Source organism: Macaca nemestrina, chromosome 5 (assembly GCF_043159975.1).
Source record: "Macaca nemestrina isolate mMacNem1 chromosome 5, mMacNem.hap1, whole genome shotgun sequence".
Taxonomy (NCBI): domain Eukaryota; kingdom Metazoa; phylum Chordata; class Mammalia; order Primates; family Cercopithecidae; genus Macaca; species Macaca nemestrina.
The window spans coordinates 171,245,762-171,271,731 of NC_092129.1; the positions used below are offsets into that span (position 1 = coordinate 171,245,762).

The window sequence follows — 25,970 nt, forward strand, 5'->3', positions numbered from 1 at the left end:
GAGGACAAGGGGAAGAGGAGGAAGAGGGGGAGAAGGAGCCATTTTATCACATTGGAGCTGCACGCTGCTGCTCTGAAACCGACCACCACCTTCTGTTGGGATCCCATGCTTGGAATCAAACTTTTTTGCTTCATGATTCACACCTCCCATCCCTCCTGCTACTGTTTTTTGAAGTGACAGCTAAGGCATTTTTTCTTTTTTTTTTCTTGGATCTGCATTCCTTAAGATTCCACCTGCCTCCTAATCATGAGAGTCCCTGCAGAAAGGAAGTGCCAGACACAAAAAATGAAAGAGCGCTTCTCCCCAGTCTTCTCTCCTTTCAGCATCAGGTGTCTCCATGAGCTGTGAATGGGTTTCCTCTGGAGTGTTCTCTGTTGGGTCCTGTGTTGTTGGGTTGTGGTGTTTCCTTTTCTTCCCCAACCATGCACCGATGTGGGAATAGCAGATGTGACATTTGAGAGTTCAAGTTCAGCTGATCCTTTGGGTGCATGTCTTTGGGGAACATATCTAATCTCTCTACTTGTCTCAAGTAACTCTTCTGTAAAATGGGCATAAAATATGACTCCAAAGAGTTGTTTTGAACATTTAATATGAAAAAATATTAAAAGTGGTTAGTAGAAACAAGTAAGAATGTGTCTAATAGTAACAAGTATGATTGAAATGCTTTTCTCTGATATGGGAATTGCTCTCATTGAGACTGACCTTTTAACTTTCAAAAGTTGTCCTTCATTTTCAGGAAAGTGTAAGACTGTGACCTTTGAATATTTTTTCTTAAGTTGCTTTTTTTTAACAATCAGACAAAAATTTCAACATGAGGATTACATGCACTTGTGGTTTGCTTCATAACAAGGCAACAATGAGCCAATATATTGCGGTAAAGGTAGAATCAGTTATGAAATTTCCTTGGAGAGGGTTTTTTAATTTTGTTTAGTTTTTTTGTTTGTTTGTTTTGTTGAGATGGAGTCTCACCCTGTCACCCATGCTGGAGTGCAATGGTGTGATCTCAGCTCACTGCAACCTCCGCCTCCCAGGTTCAAGCCATTCTCCTGCCTCAGCCTCCCGAGTAGCTGGGATTACAGGTGCCAGCCACCAGGTCTGGCTAATTTTTGTATTTGTAGTAGAGACAGGGTTTCCCCATGTTGGCCAGGCTGGTCTTGAACTCCTGACCTGAGGTGCTATGCCCGCCTTGGCCTCCCAAAGTGCCAGGATTACAGGCGTGGGCCACTGTCCCTGGTCTCTTGGACAAGGTTTTAAATGGCCAATTGTGTTTCCAGATCTTATTCCCTGTGCCTGCCATCGCTAGCATCGAGTGAGAACTGCCCCGTTGATTTCCACGTTTGTAAGGGTGTAAATAAAGAACAGTATTTTTTTCTAGGAATAAAGCTACATGCAAGTGGCGCGTCATTGCGAGGGAAACTTTCAAACTGGAATCCTTCTGGTGAAATGGTTCATTAAACAAACCCTGTAAGGGGAGGGCCAGAGAAACAGAAAGGAAATGCATCTTTGCTATTTCTAAAGCCGGGCTGCAATTTCCAACTTCAAAGGGGGAAAAAATAGCCAAAGCCTCACACATCCTCTATCCCAGCTTACTAGAAAACCAATTTTCCAGATAATAGGAATTCTTTGATCAAAGGCATGCAGACATTTCCCTTTAAATGGGTCAAATGATAATTGCCTACAGGAACACCCACGTTAATAAATTCATCAGTATTCTGACAGCCTGCAAGGGATTTGGACGGATGCTTGAGGGCAGCCTTCCCCCAGAAGTTTTCTCAGACAGTACCAGATGCACATGGAAAGGCCACTCCGGAGCTGGATGAAAGCATTTCTTTACCATGGGGCTGTCTGGGTCTGACGCAAGGCGGTTCCTGCATTCCCCAGGGATGTGTGGCAACCTCACTCTAGGCCGTAGGCAGAAGCAAGCATCAGTGGTGCCCTCAGCTCTCCACTGTCTCTGAGTGGGTTGAAGAGGGATGGTGTTAGCATTACTAGGCACAAAGAAGGCTTTCCACAAGATAGACGGTCCTGTTCATCCTCTAGGACTCGACTCCAATAATTTAGCAGATTGTTAAATTATCAAGACAACCCCAGTGGTTCTTTTATCCAGCTCTCCTATTAAAGTAAGCCATCTTGTAATTATTTATTTATTTATGATTAGTATTTTTCAAAATTGAGTTACTAGAGAGCAAGGATTTGTGTGTGTGTGTGTTTGTGTTTGTGAGTGTGTGTGTAGAGTGTACACAGTACCAGTTATTCAGTGGTGTTTAATGAGTGAATGAATAAATGAATGAATGAATGAATGAATGATGCATTGATGTCTGTGACGATTTTGACATATACAAAATTCCAAAGGCCAGGCGCAGTGGCTCACACCTGTAATCCCAGCACTTTGGGAGGCTGAGGTGGGCAGATCAGGAGGTCAGGAGATGGAGACACGGTGAAACCCTGTCTCTATTAAAAATACAAACAAATTAGCTGGGCATGGTGGTGGGCACCTGTATTCCCAGCTACTTGGGAGGCTGAGGCAAGAGAATGGTGTGAACCCAGGAGGCGGAGTTTGCAGTGAGCCGAGATTGCGCCACTGCACTCCAGCCTCCAGCCTGGGTGACAGAGCAAGACTCCATCCAAAAAAAAAAAAAATTCCAAAAATTCAGTAAACCAATTCTATACTTGTCTGGACTGAACCACAATGCCCATCGCTGCATGTATGTGTCCCTTTAACCAAAGTTTGTGCTAAGTTACCAATGTACAGAGAGACATGAAAAATGAAATAAAAACCGTAAACATTGACTGAGCATAGCAGTGGGACAGATACTGGCAAATAAAAATGTATGGGTCAGGTCCCTGCCCTTAAGTGCTTATGATATGCTGGAGAAAATGTATGTATGTATATATGTTTGCATAGGTATATGTATGCATGTGTGTATGTGGGTACACGTGTGTGGTTATGTGTGTATATTTGTGTATGTGTGTGTATGTGGGTATGTGTGTGACTGTGTGTATATGTATGTATGTGCATGTGCATGCACGTGTGTGTGCATGTGAGTGGGCAGACGAAGAAATACATGTGCTGGAATCTTATAAGACAATACCTAATAAGGCCAAAGGACTGGTACCAGTGAAAAGAGAATTATGATATGTATGCAGGAGGAAAGGAAAAAGAGTAGGAGAAGGTACAGAATAGGATGTAAGCACTATCAAGATGCCAGTATCCTTCAGTCCCAGAGTTGGACCTTATCAACTTGTTCCAGTTCTCAGACCCGCAGGGAGAAGGAGAAAACAGGACCCTAGCCATTCCCAGACAGCACAGGACTCAGGACTCAGGACTCAGGACTCGGGTCTCCTGGGGCCTGGAGTTGGGACATTTCTTTTTCTCTTCTGTGTGGTTTTAGTTTTTCAGACTTTCTACCTTACAAAAAAAAAAAAAAAGCTTAGCTGGGCGCGGTGGCTCACACCTGTAATCCTAGCACTTTGGGAGGCCGAGGCAGACAGATCACCTGAGGTCAGGAGTTTGAGACCTGCCTGGCATATATGGCAAAACCCTGTCTCTGCTACAAATACAAAAATTAGCTGGGCGCAGTGGCGGGTGCCTGTAATCCCAGGTACTTGGGAGGCTGAGGCAGGGAGAATTGCTTGAATTCAGGAGGTGGAGGTTGCAGTGAACAAAGATCGCACCACTGCACTCCAGCCTGGGTGATAGAACGAGACTCTGTCTCAAAACAAAAAAACAAAAAAACAAAAAAAAAAAAAAGAAAGAAAAGAAAAGAAAAAAAAAAAAGCCTGACATTCTTGTTTTGATATACCTGAGAATGTTGCAATCCAGCTGGCTCTCCCTCAGGCAGGGGATGGGGTGGGGTGGGGGGTCCTCTTGTCGAGCTCCCAACTCCTTAACTCTGACTTATCTCAGCCTACCTGTGGGGACTGTGCTGCTGGCAGCGTCTGATTACTTCCCCCAGGGCAGCAGCATCACTAGAATCATTAAACTTCCTGCTGGCCTAATACCTCCTCCAAACAGGTGCTTTTAAAGACCTTTGCAGGAGGGTGCTGGGGCTCCATTAATCACTTCTCCATGGGTGCACATAAAGCTGTCGTGTTATATCTGGGATAATAAAATCACTTTCAAGCATTACTACACCAGCTCACACTCATTTATAACATACTTCTAAGTGCTTTACAGAGCATTATTTTTTTCTGTTGAACCCACACAAAAACCTCACAATGAGGGTAAGAGGCCAGGAAACCATCCAATTTTCCAGAGTAGACAGCCGCCTTTCCAGAAGGGCGATGGGGTTTGCTCCAATCTGGGGGCTAGTCTCTATGGTGATGACAGTCCTCATACATTGCTTTCCTTTTTTTGTTTTTATTTTACTTTTTAAAATTTTAACCACTTTCATCTCTCTGATTATTTTCACATTCTGCCTCAGATGCTCTTACTTTGCCCCTAAATTGATTTTAAACAGATGAAAACAGTTCTTTCCACACTGCCAAGGCATCGGTTAGCATTCTTTTTTTTTTTGTATTTTTATATTTCTTTTCATAGGTTTGTGGTTGTGACTGTATGGTAATGAGATAAATTGCCACAAGTCATAAAAAGTCACTGTGGATCTAGGAGTCAATTTCATGGATCTGCTCAATCTGTCTTCCCTCTTCTTGGGGGCAAAGTCCTCTTCTTATTATCATCGTCCCTATTTCTTAATCATCTCCAACCTCTCCCTTCTCAGGCCAAGTTCTCTCCAGTCGAGGAGCCACTTTCACCTTCATTCTTCCTTCCATAAGCTACTATCCTATTTTTCACCCTGTTTCCCACTTGAAGACTCCTAACTATGGGCAATAGGTGGGTAGCAGCACCTGCTCTCTCCATCCTCCTGTCCCTCTCAGCCTCAGGTGCGTCCTCACAGTCAACGAAGCCCCAGTCCCCAGTCAAATGCCCTATTCTTATGTTTCATTCTCTTTAATTCTCCTGCAGCATTTGACCATATTGAATTTGCCTTTAACACACCTTATGCCCTTGGTCTTCAGGACACTTATGTACCCTGGTTCATTTCCCACCTCTCTGACTTCATTTTTACTCTTCCTTTATCCCATTCCTGCCTCCTGCATCATGGAGGTTTCCAAGGGGTTGGATCCTGACCTTTTGCCCTTCTTTCTCACTCTCTGCCTACATGGGACATCATAGCTTTATTTATTCACGTATTCAAGTGTATGTCTATTTACTGAGTTTAATAGTGTTTAGTACCATTTACTTAGGACATCGTGGGTCCTACTGTGTCCCAGACACTTTTCTGGGCCCTAGAGATTCAGTGGGGAACAGGACCAAGCTCCTGCCTGCTTGCGGCTCCCACTCTCCTGGGGGAAGAAGAGTGATGACGTTATGAAGTAAACAAATTGGGGTGATGAAATGGAGTGGGAAGAGGGTCGTTCCCTCTTAAGAGATGACATTAGAGCTAAGCCCTGAATGATAGGAAGAGCCAGTCATGGGTGTGTCTGGGGGAAGCGTATTCCAGGGAGTGGAGCAAGGAGGTACATGCATCTATACAGACAACTCCAAACTCAGGACCACACATCGTGACATTTTAAAGAGCTCTTCTTATCTCCATTCGCCTCCTAGCTATCACCATTGTCCCTGCAGGTTCAGTGCCAAATGCAACCCTTCCACAAAAATGGGCTCACTCCACCTTAAATTCTCTACTTCTTCCATGAGTGCCAGTTAGGCTGGAAACTTAAGAGTCACTCAGCATATAGCATCGCCCTCTTCCTTAACATTCACCATGGCAACAAGAGCCCCCACTGTCCTTCCTTTTTCACATCTGCCGCCTTTCACGCAGCTCCCTGTTGTCAAGTTATTCCCTACACAATTCACCTCTTAGTCCACAGTCAGATAACTACCATTTATTGCAGACTTACACTATTCCTGGCACTGTGCTTGGCACTTGACACACCTTGGCCCAGACTACCTGTCAGGTACTGTTAATAGCTCCACTTTACAGATAAAGAAACTGAGGATCAATATCCCCCTTAGATAATGACCTTCACTACACCATTTCATTTCTTTTTTAAAAATCTACAGGAAAAAAGATCACATTTCGTAGCATGATCATCAAAAGCTCCAAATTTCCTTTTGAGCCACAGCTTGCCTGTTCCACCAACATGAATCCTCTGACCCTGCCAATCAATAAATGAATTTGCTTTTACCCATTGTCTTTTCTCATGCTGACCTCCATACCTGGAGTGTTTTTCTTTTTTTTCCTTTTCCTTTGTTCAAATCTTTCCTAATCTTTGCACTTCAATTCCACATTTGCTTAGTTCATAAAAACCCATATTATATATTTTGTGATCTATTTTTGGACTCATGTTTATGTATAAATTTCCTTTATACAACTATGAACTCTTGGTGGGCACAACTGTATTAAAGCAGAGAATGGTGGTTAAAAGTATGAATTCTAGGCCAGGTGTGGTGGCTCACACCTGTAATCCTAGCACTTTGGGATGCCAATGTGGACAGATCACGTGAGCTGAAAAGTTCCAGATGAGCCTGGACAGCATGGTGAAACCCCTTCTCTAGAAAAAATACAAGAATTAGTCAAGTAGTGTGTGCCTGTATCAAGTCTCTGACAGGGACACAAAGGTCCTGTACTTCTAGCTACTCAGGAGGCTGAAGTGGGAGGATCATTTGAGCCAGGCAGGTCAAGGCTGCAGTAAGCTGAGATCACATCTCTGCACTCTAGCCTAAGTGACAGAGTGAGATCCTGTCAAAAAAAAAAAAAGTATAAATTCTAGAGACAGTCTGAGAGTATGAATCTCCAAATCTATCCCTGAATTGGCATGTGATCTCTGGAGTTCCATTTCCTCATCTATGAAATACAGTTGGTGATCATAGTACCTACCTCAAAGGGTTGCTGTGAGGTTTCGGTGAATGCATGCACATAAGCATGTGGCGATCCTGGTGCATAATAAACACTCAATAGATGTTAGCTCTTCGCACCTCACATTCTGGGAATAACATGGCCTTGATGAGTATCCTTTTACTAGTGATCTATTCAGATTATTAGATATGTGTACAACAGTGTCCTAGCTACTACAAGGATAGAGGAAAGTGCCCATATGAGAGTAGAAGAATGGCCACTGTGGATCTGATTCATCCCCTGTTGTTTGTGGGAGAGGTGAGGTATAGAAGTAAAGGTTAGGAAGTTAAACTGCCTGGGTTCAAATCTTGACCCTTCATTTCTGTGTTGCTGGTTTTACCATCTGAAAAAAATGGGAATAATATTATTGTCTGTTTCAGAGAGTTCTTGTAAGGCCAAATAATAGGAAAATAATTGGAAAATGCTTAATACTCAGTATGTGTTGGCTATTGATATTATCATGAGTTAGTGTTGACCTAGCTCTGTATCAAGTCTCTGACAGGGACAAAAAAGCTTCCAAGAAAAAGGTCACAAATCAGGTCTAAGAAAGCCAGAGAAAAAAAGAATAAGAAGACAAGACTTGCTACTTCTGGTGACTCCTAGAAAATACTGGGTACCTGGGGAAGGTGAGTGCAGATGCAGAAAAAAACCCCAGGGATCTCCGAGGGTCCCCCAGTTGCCTGTCCCACAAGGCTTCCCTACTTAGGGTGACATTTAAATGCATTGAGTGGTCTTGAGCAATGGCATTATTTTTTATTCCACCCTCATTCTCAATTTCCACATTCAACTGGGCAAGACAGACCCATGTTCTTTCTTCAGAGAGCTCAATCTTCTCTCAGGTCTATCCTTTCACCGTCTGTGCCACTGTCTCTCCCTTGGTTCACACTCAAGGTTCAAATTTCTTCCTCAGATGATTGTCATAGCCTCCTAAACTTTTCATCGCCTCCAGCAATAGCCTCTGTAATACACTCCACACAAACAAAACCAACCTGCTTGAGAAACATGACTGTAAGCAAGAACTGTATTAAAATATTGAAACTGTGAGCCACCACACTACATCTCCAGACTATTAACAACCCCCTGCGGATCCACGTGCCATTTCAATGCTGTTGATAAAAGCAGAGGCAGAGGTGAAATTTTAAATGAGTGAAAGATTGATTGCACGGAGCCATAAATTCCAAATGAGTCCACTGAAAACAGTGCCTCTAAATCTGTCTCACGCCTCTTTATCTACCTCCTCCCGTTTTAGACAACAGTTTCAAAGTAGAATATAAAACACTTTCAGGACCCAAGGAAGTTTAAAGGGAGACGAGGCAACTTAGTGACACTGAGCAGCTCACTGGCGCTGTAAATATTTCCAAAGTGAAATATTCACTTTTCGATATTTGTCAGAAGCCCACTAAAAAATCCCCAGAGCAACCACTGTATCACCAGCCTGAGCTCCAACTTCATTTGTTGATTTTTGGCTCACCGCTCAGCTCCTGGTAATACAGAGCTTTATGTTTCTTCCGAAGTATCTGATACGTGAGCTAGCTGGGGTTCCCCTGTAAGATGATCATCTCCCTGAGAGGAAGGGCGAGGGCTTCAAGAGACTTACTTTCTTATTCCGACTCTACCGTCACTTGGTTCTATGACCTAAGAAAAGCCATCAATGTTGACGTCTTTCTGTCTTTAAAGTACAGGAGTTGAATTAGATGTGTGGCCCCAAGCTGGGGATTGTAAGCCCATGGTGGGTAGCAGAGATTTTTTTTCAAAAGTTCATCAAATCCATAGCAGCTTATTCTATTCTCAATCTGCAGATATTAAAAATAACTATGATTTTGTGGGGACCATCAAATTAGATTTTTGAAATGCGTCCTTGTACTCATGGCAAAACATGAGCTAAGAGCCCCTGTAAGGTCCTTGGCTGCTCTAACGCTTATTCATTCCTTTGTTTAATGTGTATTCACTGAAGGCTTCTCCTCACCAGGTACTTGGCTAAGTGCGCTGGAATCTGAGGTGGACAGAGTATAATTTTGGCCTCAAAGAGCAAAGAACATTTAGCTGACAACTGCAACCCAGCATGATATGAGTGGGAAACACATATTGGAGCTTTTCTGAGCTTTTAAGTGAGTATATCACTTGATCTTTCCCCACTGTGAGAGGGGGGCTCTGATCATCTTCATCTAAGGAAGAGTCAGCTGATGCCAGAGAGTCAAGGAGCCCAGGAGGGAGAAAATTCCATTAAACTCCAAAGCCTGAATTGTGGACACTGAGTCTAAATTGCTGTGATGAAGGTAAGCATGCAGTGCAGTTGAGAACTTACATTGGAAGGAAGCTCTTGGGGGAATTAGAGAAAGCATCACAGGGTGGGGACATGAGTCCTCTGATAAAGGAGGAGTAGTTTGCCAGACGGACAATCAAGAAGATCATTCCAAAAAGAGGTGGGAGCAGATGCAAAGCCACACAAATGGGGAACCCCAGGGCACATCTAGGGACCCTCTAGAGTTCTGTAGGCAAGGGCAGGATGATGGGGGTGGACCAGGCTCAGGAGTAAACAGACAACTGTGATTGGGCACATTGCAGTTCTGTATGCTGGATGCGCTGGTATATAGTGGGTGGTCTCTATCCTCAGTTGATTAGGGTTGGATGGCGTGCATCCAGTTCAGTGACACAGTGTTTACCAGTATTTTCTTCCAGGAGATACATTATCTCAAAAACTACTCTACCATCACCCTAGATGGCCATCAAAGCCTTTGTTGATCATACACTGACCTTCAGAAGGCAATGGCTTCATACACCCTGAAGCATCCACATTACAGGTATGACAATCACACAAAAAGCATACATACAAGTCATTCTACTGCAACCCTTTCAGTGGTCACCCAGAAGCCTTTGCTTTGTTGTGAGCCTTATCATGATGGTTAATTCTATGTGTCAACTTGACTGGGCCACAGAGCACCCAGATTAAACACTGTTTCTACATGTGTCTGTGAGGGTGCATTGGAATGAGATTAGCATTTGAGTAGATTCTGTAAAGTAGATTTCTCTCCTCAGTGTGGAAGAGCACCATCCAATCTGTTTGGGGTCTGAGAAGAACAAAAGGTGAAGGAAGGAGAAATTTGCACCCCCTCTTTATTCCCTGCGCAACTGCTAGAAACATCTCATCTCATCTTCTCTTGACTTTGTACTGGGATTTATACAATCAGCACCCCTGGTTCTCAGGCCTTTGGACTCAGACTGAATTACACCACCAGCTTTCCTGTGTCTCCAGCTTATAGATGGCAGATTATGGGACTTCTCAGCCTCCATATCCTATGGGCCAATTCTTCATAATAAACCTAACTATAGCTAATCTATACCTATATCTAGCCTATTGGTTCTGTTTCTCTGGAGAACCCTTGACTAATATACTTACCTAAGGATGATGCAAGTTTAGGAATTTTTTTGTTGTTGTTGATGTGAATTTTGGAATCAATGCTTCTTAGTCTGTGTACAGTCTTCTAAGTCAGACAATACAGATTAAATATCTGCATGCTTGGCCTAGCAGGAGAAGTCCTCCCTGAGAAGACATTGGTGTGTTTTTAATGCTCCTGAGAAGATAGTGATGTGTTTTTAATGCTCCAAAGGCAGGAGTAAGCTGAAATTTAGAAGATCATTTTCTCTTTAGAGCAGATTCCTAACTGCAGTTTCCTAGCTGTGTGAACTTGGATAAGTCTCTTAACTGCTTCTTGTCTCAGCTTCTTTATCTGTAAACTGGGAATGATAATGATATTAACCTGAGTATTGTTACTATTGTACATAATAATCAGGTCATTGGATCATTATGAAGATTACATAATTAATATATATGCTTATATTTAGAATAGTCTCAGGCATATCGTAAGCAGGGTATAAATGTTTGTTCCTTGTATCAGGAGGTTCTGCAGAAGGTGTGACTGAAATCCAGACTATGCTTTCTTCACTAAGCCCTGTGTCCTGCAGACAGGCACCTTTTCCTAAGTGGCACAAAGGTGCTCAATGGGCTAAGTAGCTCTTCTTCTAGAGGAGATGGATCTGCCCTTATCTGCTCACACGCTTTCGTTCTCTTTATTTTGAGTTAATTGAGAAATAATTTGTAAAAGCTTCAATAGATTGATTATCGTGTCCGCATCTTCTCGTTCTTGTTCCTAACCTCCTAGCTTTATTATAACATCGGGCCCAGAACGCTGAAGCAGACCTTCTTGGTTTTTCCACGCAGCGCCCCTGGTCCTCCTCTTTACACACTTGTAAACAGCATGGTGGAGATTCATAAGCAACAGAGAAGGCATGTGTTGTCACACGGTCATATTTAGTTTCTGCAGTCCCTCTCAGAAAAGTTCGAAAAATATTGACAACACAAGCCAGGTTTATCTAGCAAATTCTCCATTAACTTGAAGGAACTACAAATCTTCAGCGCTGCCTGGGAGCTCACAGAAATCTCCACAACAGTGATTTCCAATGTTCCGGCAGAAAACAGCATAGCAACTGAACAATGTTTGGGGTTATAGGTTTAGGTCAAATTGGACTGGGTAGTTTTTTTACTGGTCTTTCAAGAACAAGATAAAAAAGACATGGTTTTTACTTACAGGGCAGCTCAAAACATTGCAAAAAGCTTTTCACTTGGGATCAAAAGACCAAGGCGTCATGACTCTTGGTTCTGCTTGGCTCTAGGTGATCTTGGGGACAAATCTACCTGATTCTGCTTTTTCAGAGCTAGCATGGGCCTTAGGGGGCACAACGCAAATACTGAGGTGATGAGTTTAAGTGACTTGAGAAATGTTGCTGAGTTAGCAGAGCAGGGACCTTCAGTCTTGACTGCTGGCCCAGGGCTCATGGAGAACTAAGAACTCTGTGGAGTCACGATGAGTAATAAGTGATTTTTCCAGATAAATTGTAACATGTACGCCATTGAATACATTAACTACAATGTCCATATGTAAAGTTTCTGTGAGAATTCAATCCTTATGTTTCTGAGTCATTTCGCATTAATTCATGTAAATGTTACTCTTTTGAGAGCTATGTGACGTCCAATGTGCCCTGTAAGCTTGGTTTTTTTTACATAAACCTCATTTATTTATTCGTTCATTTATTTATTTGGTGCAAAATCAGGAAATTCTTCTTTGCCAAGGATAAACACATTTGAATACCAGATGATTCAAAATTCTCTCAAACTCAAGGTCTGCCAGATGAATTTGTTCTAATCCTCTAAATAATAAATAAAAGGAGGGGTGGGGGCATTCTCAACTCCAACCTTCAAAATGACAAGCTGACATAAGAAAGCACACCTTAAGTCATTCAAGTGAGTTTTCTTATCTTCCTGCAATGTTACAAGGATTTGGGAAGGGGGAGGTGGAAATTGGCATCATTATAATTGTTGGCTCAAGGCAGAGACCCACTGAATTTGCTCTTTTTGTGTTTTGCAAGCAGTTCTTTCAGTTTGATACCACATTTGGAAATGTATTTGATCACATTTAATTGCAGATAGGAGGAGGATGTAGATGGTGGTGGCTCGATGGGGATTAGGAACTTGTGGGAGCCTTATGTAGCCTACCAATTACATCTTTAGCTAAAAGGAATAGAAATGGAGACACAAAGAATAGATATAAGTCCTAGGGTGTCTACGCTATAACCCTTGTTTTGAGGAAGAAGAAAGATATGATGAATACACAGGCATTTATACAGCTGTTCTAAAAAAGTAAACTGCAATTACTGAAATGAGGCTTTTCATCTCTAAACTTTAGTAAGCCAAGTTGTGTCTAGCCATGAGTTCAGCTCTCCCCTTATTCTCAACTCTCAGATGCCCCTTACTGGATTGCTATTCTGGAGGAACAAGCCCTGAGGATCCAGAGTTTCTCTAGATCCTTGGTACTAAAAGTGTGTCAAGCCATCTATCAACACTAACATTACCTGGATCATCACAAAAGATGAAGGAAGGAGAAATCTTAGAATTTCAGAACTCTTAGAACTTCAGATCTTTAGGCTCACCCAGTCCTACTGAATCACAATCTGCATTTAAATAAGATTCCTAAGTGATTTATATGCACATTAAAGTTTGAGAACTATTGCTTTAGAGGCAGAGAGTTGGCAAACATTTTCTGTAAAGTGCTAGATAGTACATATATCAGCCTTGTAAGACCAAAAGGTCTCTGTTGCAACTACTCAACTCTGCCTTGTAGTGCAAAAGCAGCCATGGACAATCTGCACACCCACAGGCATGGCAGTGTTCCAGTGTTTTTTACAAAAACCAAGTAGAGGCTGCATTTAGACTGCAGGGCCCAGAGTTACAGGCTTCTGTTGTGACTGTACCAAACAGGAAACCAAGTCCTCTCCCTTACATCCTTCTCCACCCATTCACACTCTTTGGCCTTTGTACATCTACTTTTTCCTGTCCCTAATATCTCCTCCCTCTTCCCTTGACTCCAGGCCCTTTCATTGTCTGGGGAATTCATATGCTACCTCTTCTCTCTAGGCTTCCTCGTCTGGGTTTCCCTAGAATTAACTGATCCTTTTTTTTGTGGCTTGAAATCCCTGTACATGAACATCTGATGTAAAACTTGTACTTACCTGTACTGAAACTTTTTTTCTCTTCCACTAACTTCTTAAAGGCTTAAGGCTTAAGACTTAAAGGCTCGGTAATGCACTTATGTGTTTATATCCTTCTCTCTCACTAAAACATAATGTCTTTGAGAACTGGCATTGAGTTTTATTTATGTTTGCATATCTAGTGGCCAGCACAGTGACACAGCATATATTGAATAAATGTTTATTGCTTTTTTCATCTCTGATCCAGACTGGTCTTATCTTAAGAAATATATTAGGCCAGGCAAGTTGGCTTATGCCTGTAATCCCAGCACTTTGGGAGACTAATGTGGGAAGATCACTTGAGCCCACGAGTTTGAGACCAGCCTGGGCAATGTGGCAAGATCCTGTCTCTACAAAAGAATTTTTAAAAAGTTAGCTGGGTGTGGTGGTGTACACCTATAGTCCCAGCTACTCAGGAGGCCGAGGTGAGAGGATCACTTGAGGCCAGCAGTTGAGGCTGCATGAGACATAACCGTGCCGCACTGCACTTTAGTCTGGGTGACAGAATAAGATCCTGTTGAAAATTAAAAAAAGAAAGAAAACAGAAGGAGGGAGGGAGGGAGGGAGGAAGGGAAGGAAGGAAGGAAGGAAGAAAAGAAGGAAGGAAGGAAGGAAGGAAGGAAGGAAGGAAGGAAGGAAGGAAGGAAGGAAGGAAAGAAAGAAAGAAGGGGAAAGAGAAAGAAAGAAAGAAAAGAAAGAAAGAAGGAAGGAAAGAAAGAATTGATGTAAGGAAAGAACAAGAAATATATTTAGAATTAAAGAGAAAAATGGACCTGGAAGAGCTGTACAACCACAGGAGTGCCAGGGGTCGATGGCACAAAGATTTGGGCCCTGCCCCCTTGAGGAGGACGTACCTGGATGCAGCGTGTCTAAAGGACTGTGGTGATGAACACGAATGATGAGGAACTTCGGGGGCATTTGATGTCATGAGGGAAAGAAGTTGAACTCCAAACTACAGGACTGAAAGGAACCAGGCTCACAATTGATTAACGTATAATAGGAATTTCTCCTTTTTGAAATTTAAATAGTTACATCCTATATCCTCTATATTCTTTCCTGTATCAACATACATGGAGAGTTGAGTAACTAAGTGGTTATGCACATATGTACATAAAATCAAAGAGCAGAGAAGTGAAAAGGCAGGTGTATATTTGCATGTGTGTGTGTGTGTCTGTGTGTTTGTGAGATATTATCCCTTTCTTAAGCTTTTTATCACAGAGAATTTCAAACATTCAGTAAGAGTAAATAGTATAATAAACTTCCATGCATCCATCATCCATCTTTAACATTTTCCGAGTTTATTATTTTTCATTCTTCTACTTCTAGTTTTTAGTTAGGGTATTTAAAAACAAATCCAAGCTCTTGTTCTGTATATCACTAATAGTTATTGCAGTGTGTACCACTAACAGATTAAAAACAAGTCTTCTTTTAATGTAGCCATAATACACTTATGTATTCCTAGCTTGGACCTAGCTGATAAAGCTTAGAGGCAATGGAAATCCAGTAGCAATTAGAAATCTTAGCATCTAGATTATGGGCAGCCGAGTGCGATTCTGTCTCAAAATAAATAACTAAACAAATAAATAAAACTCATGTCCGTAATGGTAAAAAACTCATTGGTCACTAACTCATTCTGAAAATTGGTAGATAAAAGGAAAAAAAAATCAATCACATGTCCTCTCTTTCACATACAAACTATTTCAGGGTAACCAAATGTTTGATGAGGGAATGTTTTCCTTTGTAGAACAATACCAGCTAATCAATGCAGGGGAAATGGGAGAATTAGAAAATAACCATTAGTAACTACTAATAAAATAGTGAATCTAGGTGACAGTCATCCACAGTTGTGAAAATGTTTAGGTGAAAGATTGGCGAGGAACTTCAGAACGGATGGATCAGGCTGACACTACCTAACTAAGCCCATGAATCAACCTTCACATCACCAAATAGGGGACAATCAGACCTTAGATGACTACCCATGAAGTATTCTTGGCAAAGAACTGAACCTGAATCTTATCAGGCCAGTTTTCAGGAAATATCGGGTATAGAGAAACATGGTAAATGACACTGTGGGGATGAAACAAGCTAAATCTAGAATGCAGGAAATGCTACAGATTAAAGGATCCAATTATTTCCATAAGAGACCACATAATCAAAGGGGGAACGCTTACACATTGAGACTTAAAAGGCTTATAAGTCAAACGCAATGTGAGCATCTCTTTTAGGATCATGATTATGAGAAACCAACTGTAAAAAACCATTTGCAAGACTATTAGAGCATTTGGACACAGGGAAGGCTTTTGAGGCATTTTTTCTTTTTTTTTTTTTTGAGATGGAGTCTCGCTCTGTTGCCCAGGCTGGAGTGCAGTGGTAGTTTTGAGGCATTTTTAGGGTGGGGCTGGGACATGTAAATGTCTAGTGAATCAGGTGTGTGATCCATACTTATGTCCCAAAGTCCAATAGCACATAGTGGTGAGCAAATACCAACATATTCTTTTCATCTGGCCCCCTTTCCTTGGATCTATGAAGTCCATTTTCTGTTAGGAAATCTTTCTTCTTCATCAGTTTTCAACTTTCTTAGTTGCTATCATATACTTTTCATCCCTTCCTTGATAGATGAGATTTGGGTCTTTCCATGAAGTTGCAGCCACACATTTGCTAAGAGTCTCTTAAATTACTTCTACACAAGCCTAAATTCATTGATTACAGATGAGTACTCGAGTCTTAGTCCCAAGACAGTCATTTTATTTTCTGAGAATGAGGATTAACTACTTTCCCCACGTACTGATATTAGCTCTTGTTTTTGTAGAGTTAGTTTATAAAAAACAAAAACAATTTAGAAGCTGATAAAAGTCAGCCTCCCAACTCACCAGTCCAAGGCAATCCTGTCACTGAGTGTATGTGGCTGCTGACTCCCAGCTGGAAATGGAAGTATGAGGATGGGCTTAGGAGGTTTTGATGTACCCAGAAGGAGAGGCTTCATGTACTTCAGCATGCAGAGGTGGAGAAAGAGAAAAATGCACGTGGTTGTCTGGACCTGTGTATCTGTATATGTACAATTACAGATGTGCAATTATATGTATATGTGCAATTATAGATGTGCCTGATGTAGAGACACAGACCCTTCAAATAAAATTCCCAAGGAATCAGGCTCCAGCGTGTTTTCTAGATGATTGTAATTTTAAATGTTTCACAGGCTGACATTTTCTAATAAAAATCATTCTACCAAATCCCTCTCCAAATGGGGAGTTGACAAAATCTCCTTGATGAAACATGTAATCATACATTAATGAATCTTCCATTTAAAAGAATTGGATTAGATTACATAGCAATAGTCTAAAAAAGAGAAGAAAGAAAAGGGGAAGCATTCTAAGCAAGATACACATTTCTTTGCCTGAAATGAGAGTGTCAAAGAATGTCTTTGAATGACAGAGCACTGTGTTATTACACCTACATGTACTGCTGCATTCTCCGACATCTTATTGAAGAAAATGTGCATGTTTGCCTTGAGCCAATTAGAGATGTTGTTGATACAGGGAAAGCATTGGAGTTTTTTTTCCATGCCCTTATTCAGCCACAGTGATCGTTGAGCCAGCTAATTTGCTTCTCCTCTTTCATTCGATCCAATAAAATGTGTGAGGGCTTGTTACAGGCACTTAGCCGGGTGCTGCAGGGGAATATAAATAATCAGACTATCACATACGGTCATCTAAGGTCACAGTTTAGTCACCGTATAACCCTAGCACCAGGAACAATGCCTGACACAGAGGAAGAGCTCAGGAACTGTTGCTAAAAAGATCTGTGGCACTGTACTCAAGTTCATTGACTTTACACTCTCGTATGTGTGAAAGATACACTCAAATGTATAGAACTACAAAATAGAATGTGTTAAGTACTCAAAGCGAGGTGGCTAAAAAGAGCCACAGACAGAGAAGATAGAGAAATTCTGATCCAAAAGAATTTCACGTAGGTGGGGAGATTTCAAGAATAGAGACTGTGAAGGACATTCAGGCAGAGTGAACGTGATTAACAAAAGCACTATGGTCAGCAGGAAGGAGGAGGATGGGTTTGCAATGCAGTAAAGAGCCCAGTTTAGTTGGAGTGTCAAGCATAGGGCTGGATGATCAGAGGAAAGTGCAGGGGGTGGTAGATAGGGCTGGTTCATCAGGGAAAGCTGCAGGAGGACCAGTATTTTGGTACAAAGTGGGGGCTAGGGCTAGACAGGAAGGTGGAGGTGCAGAAGAGGGACTATTAGGAAGAGGCACAGGTGGTTGAGGCTAGGACTGGATCATCAGGAGGAGGTGCAAGGGATTGGGATAGGGCTGGACTCTTAGGTAGAGGTGCATGGAATGTGAGACAGGACTGGATTTGTAGGCAGGTGGTGCTAGCGGTGGGAAATAGGATGGGGCTATGAGGCGGAGGTGGGTGATAGGGGAATCTACATGTTCTACTAAATTTGTCCCTCATTCTGTATGCCTTGGGGAACCGCTGTCGGTCACAGGCTGGGAATATATCAATGCCCTGTGAGTCTCTCATGGCCTAGGGTTGTTCTACCTGAAGCACAGTAAGCTCTGAGGGGGCTGCAGATTAGGAGGAGGATGTGGGTGGCAGTAGAAAGGGCCTTGGATGAAGGGAAGAGTATGTTGAACTTTGCTATTGATTGTAAAGCAGAATTCACAAGGATCTGCTATCCAAGACCTGGAACTGACTAATGGGCAAGTTTTAGGATATTCTCATCTAAAAGGGGTTCTCCAAAGTGGAGACTCCAAGCAGAACTGAGTTTCCTATATTTTCCCGGCTTTTGGTGAAAAGACAACTAGAAGATATTAATTTATTTTTGTTCTAAATGAATAGAATGCCTGCCTGGGGTCTAGGTCCTGGCCATCTTTTAAACTGTCCTTAAGTTTTCATAAGCTGTTGCTACACTTTCTCTGTGATCCTCTGGGAAAAGGCCAGGACATATGTCTTTTGCTATTTTCAGAGCAGTAAGAAAGAATTAGACAACTTTCTTCTCTTTCCCCTCCCCTCACCCTTTCCCACTGCTCCTTTCTTTCTGTCTGCCATTATGTGTTTCTCTGCAGTATCTCCATCTTCTTCCCCAAGTGCTATTTTGGGGAAATCGATGAAAGGGTCTTGATTCACTCATCTTGATAAACTGTGGACTGTCTCCCACCCATTCCTGGCTTCACGTGTCCTCTCCCCTTTCTCTACTGGGGTTGACATCTCCAGAATATATCTTTTCATACCACATACATCTTTAGAAATGCATACACTGTCATCATGAACAACAAGAAAAAAAGACGGTTATCCTTCCTTAAGGAACTTCAGAAATATGGAAGAGTAAGAAGGGTTGACATGTGCACTGGTCAGCACTCGAACTTTTTTTTTTTCTTTTGGAGATGGAGTCTTGCTCTGTCACCAGGCTGGAGTGCAATGGCATGATCTTGGTTCACTGCAACCTCCGACTCCCTGGTTCAAGCGATTCTTCTGCTTCAGCCTCCCGAGTAGCTGGGATTACAGGCACATGGCACCACGCCCAATTAACTTTTGTATTTTTAGTAGAGACGGGGTTTCACCATGTTGGCCAGGATGGTCTCCACCTCCTGACGTCGTGATCCTCCCGCCTTGGCCTCCCAAAGTGCTGGGATTACAGGCATGAGCCACCGCGCCCAGCCTTAGCACCCGAACTTCTTATTCCCAGCAAATATATCTATAGAACTGTGGCAATGTTAGTCTAAAATAGAGGGGTCTAGGCATACAGACTGTCTTATATGTCTACCCACACACAGACAATAGGCTAGTTCCTCCCTTCCCTTGCTTCATTCCTCTGGTAATCTAGTTAAATCATGCAAGAAACAAAAGGAGGAAAAATACCCAACAGATACCTCTTGATATTTTACCATCTTGCAGTGTAGTCACCATGACTTGAAAATTCTTACTACTGATAATGACAGCGAATTTGTATTTTGTGAAGTGCTGCTATGTATTAGGCATTGAGAGAGGGCTGGGATAATGAACTGGGTTTCTCCAGCAAGAGGGCTAGTGTTAAAACTATAATTCCTCCATTCATTAGTGCCTTGTCAAACATCAAATTAATTAACCTCTGGGACAAGTCGATTGCTGTCTCTGTACCTCATTCTCCCTTTCAATGAAGTGGGGTAATAACTGAGCTGGAATTCATTATAGTTACTAATAAATGAATTGGTGCATGTTAAGAATTTAGAAAAGAGCATAACAAATAGGAGTAACTTGTACATTACGTAATTCAATTGTTGGAAGAACCTGATCATTTAGGTATTGTTATTTCTGGTTTGCAAAGAGCCTAGTGAGGTTCAACTCTCCTTTGCCTTCTAGAAGCAGCCAGCATAGAAGATGCAGAAGATAGACAAGTGCCTACTGTGAAGGCTAGAGGGCTAGGATGGGGATCAAGTGACCTGGGTTTTGATCTTGACCTCTGAACTGAAGAGACCAGTACAAATACCCAGGCTGGAGGTCCAAAACTGAGCCTTTGCCTAAGTATGTTGAAAACCCCCCTTTGCTGGAGGCCTGAATTTTTTTCCTTTTACCAGTGCCTGATGCAGCTTGTAGCCTGGTGAACTCCTCTCTCAATCAGCTGTGCGACCCCAGACAAACCATGAAATCTCTCCAAGATCTCTTTTCATTTCAGCTTTAAAAGTCGGTGTTAAACTGGATTCCTGACCTTTAAATTCTGTTTTTTTTTTTTTTTTTTTTTTTTTTGAGATGGAGTCTCACTCTGTTGCCCAGGCTGGAGTGCAGTGGCACGATCTTGGCTTATTGCAACCTCCACCTCCTGGGTTCAAGCAATTCTCCTCCCTCAGCCTCCCAAGTAGCTGCGACTACAGCTGTGTGCCACCACGCCCGGCTAATTTTTTGTATTTTTAGTAGAGACGGGTTTTACCATGGTAGCCAGGATGGTCTCAATCTCCTGACCTCGTGATCCACCCGCCTTGGCCTCCCAAAGTGCTGGGATTACAGGTATGAGCCACCGCGCCCGGCCAATTCTGTGGTTCTTTAGTCTAGTATTTACATAAGTCAGGTTCAGTGCTTCCTGGTTGACTTCCTGCCTACTCTCCCTAGAGGACTGTTCCCATAGAGGTCAGCCTTCATCCCCAGGACAGAAGAAACTTGTGTCCAGTTCTCCCCCACCTCCCTATCTCCACCTCTACCTCTGCCTCTATGTCTCTATCTCTCTATCTTATCTCTCTCTCTCTCATCTCTACTTCTATCTTTCTATATCTTTATCTCCTGTCTCTCTCACTTTCCCTCTGTCTATTCTTTCTGTTTCCCTAGTTCTCTTTCTCTCTTCTCTCTCCCTGTATCTCTATGTCTCCCTCCCTTCTTTATATCTATATCTCTGTCTATCTCTCCACAACTCTCTCTGTGTCTCTATTTCTTCTCTCTCTCTCTCTCTCTCTCTCTTCACTACAGCTCCCAAACTATTAGCTAAGCTTAAAACTTAGCAAACACAAGAGGCAATTGGGGGGAGGGAGAGAGGAGGATAAAAAAGCATTTTGCAAAATGGCATTATAGCCCTGTAATCCATAAGGTACCACGTATTTCCTTTGAAAGCTTTGTTTCAGTTCAACAGCAGTGAGAAACAGAAAGCTAGTTTAGCACCTACGGGCCACTTGGTTTCCCAGCATACAATCCCGCTGAAAACACCTCCCATCTATTGTTGGTATTTCTTTTCTGTCACCAAAGCACAGAGTCTCTTCTCAGCAAGGCAACTTGCATAACATTTTATTTGCAGAGGGAAGTTGGGCATCCTGCAGAGCCTCCTTAACCATTGTGAACATAAATGGTACCTTGTGAATACGACTTCTCAATTACCCCAAATCAGCCTACAAAGACATGGCATGTGCGTGGGAGGAAAGAAGATTGAGTGGGCGGAGCCTTGTAGGTACCAATTCTTTCTGACATGAAAAAAAAAATAGCAGTCCTGGGGTGCAGGGGGAAAATTCTTGAAGCTTTCCCATTCTTTTTCGGGGAGAGAGAAATGGATGAGGGAATTTCAGAGTTGCATGGAACCAGTCCTCTACCAGGGATGCGGGTGGAAGGGTGGGGAGAGAGGAAGAGGTTAAAATAGCCCACAGGTTAAGTTTAAAATGCAACCCAAATATTTTTCTCTCTTTTTCTTTACCAGGAAAACCTCGGGGCCTATAATATATGCAATCTGCTTGCTTGATATACCATTTGTTCTGGATGAGAGGAAGTGAAAAGCTCTCAGTCTGTTACCATAAACACCACCATCAGGTTGAATTACTTAGGCACAGGGAAAGAATAAATTCTGGCATTATTATCATTATGGTTCTTCCCCAAAACTGTTGCTTGGGCTGAAATTTGCTGAGTACCATGACTATCCGCAGACGATATAAAATCTAATTAAACGAGTTGTAAATCTCCTTCCGGAATCACTCTCTCAGGCAGAAAGGGGGTGACTCTGAGACTCCCTCAGCTGTTCCTGTTGGAAGTGGTGCCTTTCTTAGGGTGGGGAGGGAGGAGGGAAAAGACAAAAAGCGAAGGATGGAACCTAGGGCCAAAGCATTGCTCTCCTACTGAACTTCATCACTGAGCCATCTGCATTCCCTAGGGGAAGAGAATCATTAGGTTTATAGCTGGAAGAAAACATACCAAACTCCTCATGCAAGAAATGAAACCCCCAAATCCAACAAGATCAAGGACATTTGTGGGAGCAACATAGCAGGCTGTCTAGAAGCGGGACTGTCCTGGAACATCAAGAAGTTCAAACCTGCCATTTTACAGCTTTGCAAACTGTTCTATTTGAACAGTTCTAATAAGCAGAGGATGACAGCGCTTTCACAATGGTGAAGCTTTGTTACAGCTTCAGACTACTGAGCACGCCACTGCCTATAGGAATAGTGTACAAAGATGCCCATTAAAGAGGGTGAAAAGACCAGAGAATCTAAGATTAAAAGAGCCTGGGGATGAAGGATTGTCTACACACACACACACACACACACACACACACCCCCATTAAACAATTACGTGGTATCTCAGCAATAGCCTCATACTGGAATCCAGACAGATGACAGCAGATATGATCTTGCTGGTATTTGTTAAATTAGTGCATCAGTATTGAAGGATATTTTTCTGTTCCCATGATACTGTCATTGTCAAGATATTTCACTTGTCTGAAGCGGTGATATCAGGATGTCAGTATAAATAACATTATCAGTGGACTCTATCCTTCCTCCCTCTGCCTAGTCCTCCCAGTGCCCACAGGTCACTGGCAAGCTGTGCCTCTGCTACGGTGGCTCTTCATCATATTTGCTGGGGACTGGGGGTTTTCCTGGGATGAGGAACTTCCCATTTTTAAAGCTGGGATAGTCCCAGGAAAACTGGGAAGGGTTGGTCACCCTGTCTCTTGCCTTTTCTTTCCTACCCTCCACTTCTTGCCCTTGGCTAGCAGTAACCAGCATTAACACAGTGGCACTAACACACCACACTTAGTTGTGTATCTAGAGATGAAGAACAGTCTATAAGGGCCACAAACAAGAAAATCAAGAAGAGAATGAAGTGGATTATAAATGCTGGGCTGTATAAGTCAACCATGAAATCCTCTCAGCTACCGAAGAAATCCACACTGGAAGCTAAGTCCTATGCTCCAGTCCATGGAGGTCTCCATGTTTATCTCATGAATTTTCATCGAATCTGTTCAAAAGGACAAATTAACTGAAGGAACTATTTCTTAGAATTTAAGACAGTGTAGGATGTGATTTCCTTCTTTTTTTTTTTTTGACAGAGTCCCGCTTTGTGGCCCAGGCTGGAGTGCAGTGGTGGCTCACTGCAAGCTCCTCCTCCCGGGTTCACGCCATTCTCCTGCCTCAGCCTCCCGAGTAGCTGGGACTATAGGTGCCCGCCATCACGCCCGGCTAATTTTTTTGGATTTTTAATAGAGACAGGGTTTCACCGTGTTACCCAGGATGGTCTCGATCTCCTGACCTCGTGATCTGCCTGCCTCGGCCTCCCGAAGTGCTGGGATTACAGGCGTGAGCCACTGCACCTGGCCTGATTTCCCTCTTAATTACATGGAGTTCGCAAACAGCAACACCCTTTTGAATCAGCAGCATCAATATCACCTGTGAGCATGTTAAAAATGGAAATTCAGTTGATCCCCACATCAATCAACTGAATCTGACACTGTGGGGATGGGGCCCAGAAATCTGTTTGGACAGGTCCTTCAGGCAATTCACACACATGCAGTAAAAGTTTGAGAACCACTGAATTTGTGTGCCCACATCCTCGCTTCCTTATTTGTGAGTGACACTCAGTGGATTAGTAAGACAGTCCAATAAATTGGGTGTTGAGTCTAGCTTTCCTATTACCACTCCATGTCAGATCAGGAAATTAAAGGTATTGAATACCACCAGCAACGGTAACTATTTCACATGGTACCAGATTCACAACACCTTAGTATTAGTGCATGAAACTCGAACAACGGTATTCTCTCTGCTACCCATTTACCTTTCCTACGTCTACCTATAAGTTAATCTCATGAATCATGAATTGACACAGAATTTACCTTCACTGAACTGACCCTCAGCAATTATTGCTACTGTGGCTCTACAAAAAAAAAAAAAAAAAAAAAAAAAAATCACCTGGGCCTTTTTATTTTATTTTCAAAGATGTTTTATTACTTGAAAAGCTGGGCAAACGTAACAAATACATTTTATGAAGAAGGTAAGCATCAAATCAATTATCATCGTATATTGTAGCATGAAATTGTGATTACCCAAACCTGATTTTCTTAACCTTTAAAAAACATATTTATTTCCTAAGAATGTCCTCCCAGGACTGCACTTCTGTGATCAGCTCCTGTGTGAGGCTCTTGGCCTTTGAATGGGAAAAGCTCATTCAGGGCATTTCACAATCTCACCTCCTTATCTGTTTTCTGCTGGCTTAATAAAAACAATAGTCATCTCGATAGTACAGTATTATGGACTAAATGTTTATGTCTCCCTCAAAAGTCCTAACCCGAATATGACAGTATTTAGAGGTGGGGCCTTTGGGAAGTAATCAGGTTTATAGGAGGTCATGATAGTGGAATCCCCGTGATGGGATTGGTGACTTATAGAAAAAGAAAGAGAGAACAGAGCTTACTCAGTGTCCATTACATGAAGACACAATGAGAAGGCAGCTGTCTGTAAGCCAGGAAGAGGGCCCTCAAGGGAGCTGGCACCTTGATCTTAGACATCCAGCTGTCAGAACTGTGAGAAATAAATATCTGTTCTTTGAATCACCCAGTCTGTGATACTTCATTACAGCAGCCTGAGCCAACTAATCCACACAGTAAAGACTTCAACTTCATAACTTCTCTACATACTGTATATGTTAGCAAATGCTGCTGACAATCATACAGCTGTAGAGTTCATAAAGCCCTTTAATGGATTATTGTGATGTATTTGTCAGAATCCCCATTTAAAGGTGAAAAGCTATGGTTCTGAAAGTTTCAATGACCTGCTCAAGGACACAGGTGGTAAGGGGTAGGTAGCTCTGCGGTGGAACCCATGTCTTCCAAGGCAGAGGTCACTGTTCTGTCCATGCAACACAGTTGCTTCAATTGCACAGGGGTCTTCCTGGCCACTTCTAGACTCTTACATATAGAATCTGGTACAAGGTTATTTATATATTGTAGGTTGCTCTAATTAATTAGCAGTAGGAGGTGCATGGAGATATATTTTTGGTCCCAAAAGTCTCTCAGTTGTGCACACACATAAGAAAAGATGTGATTTTTTTCAGTTTCCTTTCTTCCTTGTCCTAGACCCTGCTGACCATGAAAAGCATGTTGCATCATGATCCCTGTGGTGTGTGAAAAAGCAGAAGTGTTCACTGAAACTCTGTTGGACTTTTTAATGGCTGCATCAGTAATAACTTACCACTGATCATTCTCCTCTTGTCTCGGACTTGTAAGGGAGAGGGACGTGGCCCTAAACAGTAAGCATCTCTGTGATAAGAGCAATCCCTCAGTGTATGCTGGTGACCCTGAGATGGACAGTAGAGATGTGTTTCTTCCTTCCTCATTGTCTTCCAGATCTAGCGCTTTCCAGTTGACCTAGACTGTGACTCCAGGGGCATTATTTCTTCCTGATGTCTCACTAGGATCCCCTGTGCTCAAGGTCAGGCCATTCTGGCTCCAAATCTCCACAGGACTCTCCAACATTGGCCAACCATGTAACTTGTGCTGAATTTACAAGTGCTCTCGCTGCCTATACCCCAATGCTGGTGTTTTCATATGGAATACTGAAGTTGGCTGCTTTATAGTCAGTCCACACACAAGTCTTTCTCCTTCCACCTGCTCTCTACTTTCACACTTCCATATTATATTAGAATTCATGTTTGGTCTCTCTTCCTAGAATATAAGCTTCTTTAAAAGCACAGACAATATTTATCTGCAGATCCCTCACCTTTACTTTCACTAACATATAAATTATTGGCATAGTATCT

General features: G+C 42.4%; 1 protein-coding gene and 1 long non-coding RNA gene across 14 annotated transcripts in view; both read right to left on the reverse strand.

Moving 5' to 3' along the window:
- Positions 1-25,970, reverse strand: part of LOC105482440 (phosphatase and actin regulator 1) — a 578,235-nt gene that overhangs the window by 403,582 nt on the left and 148,683 nt on the right. The gene's annotated exons all lie outside the window — the stretch shown is intronic.
- Positions 1-25,970, reverse strand: part of LOC105482443 (uncharacterized) — an 81,605-nt gene that overhangs the window by 27,005 nt on the left and 28,630 nt on the right. The window contains exon 2 of one of the 2 annotated variants that reach the window (XR_011622996.1): positions 1-25,970. This exon is cut by the window's left edge and continues 20,534 nt beyond it; it is cut by the window's right edge and continues 21,194 nt beyond it. The exons of the other annotated variant lie outside the window; for it this stretch is intronic. This is a non-coding gene — a long non-coding RNA (uncharacterized lncRNA). 2 annotated transcript variants of the gene reach the window in all.